This window comes from Charadrius vociferus, unplaced genomic scaffold (assembly GCF_000708025.1).
Source record: "Charadrius vociferus isolate BGI_N301 unplaced genomic scaffold, ASM70802v2 scaffold773, whole genome shotgun sequence".
Taxonomy (NCBI): domain Eukaryota; kingdom Metazoa; phylum Chordata; class Aves; order Charadriiformes; family Charadriidae; genus Charadrius; species Charadrius vociferus.
This window is the reverse complement of record NW_009647799.1, coordinates 319807-320693: the sequence shown is the minus strand read 5'-3', so window position 1 is coordinate 320693 and position 887 is coordinate 319807.

Sequence of the window (887 nt, the reverse complement as noted above, 5' to 3'; positions counted from 1 at the left end):
AACATGGGAAAACTTCTCTCCTCTCTTCCTGGCCTAATATGACAAACATCAGACAGTACCATCACCTGTGAGATATTTCAGAGCAGATCTCGTTAGAAAAGATGCTAAAACAGCATTGGGGGATGTCACTTTTGACTCAGCAGCTCTGTCAAATATTGCACACTTATAAAGTGCATTTGTCCCCCTCCTATCCCTCCCACCCCTCCTTCAGACCTGCCAGCTCAGCCTAAGGTCTGAGGCGAGCTGAGGTCTTTCTTTTTAAGCATCTTCACTGCCTCCGTGGACTCTCTCAGGTGTAACCCGACTGGATGCGAGTAGTTCTGCTGAGGATGCCCTTAGAGGAATAAGCACTCACTCCAGACAACATGAGCAAAAAGCAGTAAAAGCCTGTTTGCCTGAAGTCAGCAGTTCTGTCTCCAAAAAGACACACAGCTAGTCAGGGAGAGGCTCCCCCCCACCCTTTAAAAAAAAAACAAAAAAACCCAAAACCATTCGCCATTCAGAGCGGAAAGGCACTGGATTCCTAGCACAGATGCAATACCCTCTCTCGCACTGTACCTGTGCTAACAACCTCTTGGGTATATCAAGAAGAAAAAATACTAAGGACAAACGATGCAGCTAATCAATTACAAAGCCACCGATCCCTGTCCCTACAGTGGCATGACTCCAAATGTATGCTCTGTACATATGGATGCCTTCGCATCTACACACCAAAGGATAAAAACAGTCTGGTGAACAACTAATCGATAGCCCCGTCTGCAAAATACATTTTACCTTCTTAAACCGAGGCGGTTATTCTTGACAGGGACCCCCATATTTCCTGGAACTGTAATTCACTTGATGCCTACTTCCCAAAATGACCTTTATTTGAGGATATATTGCTATGC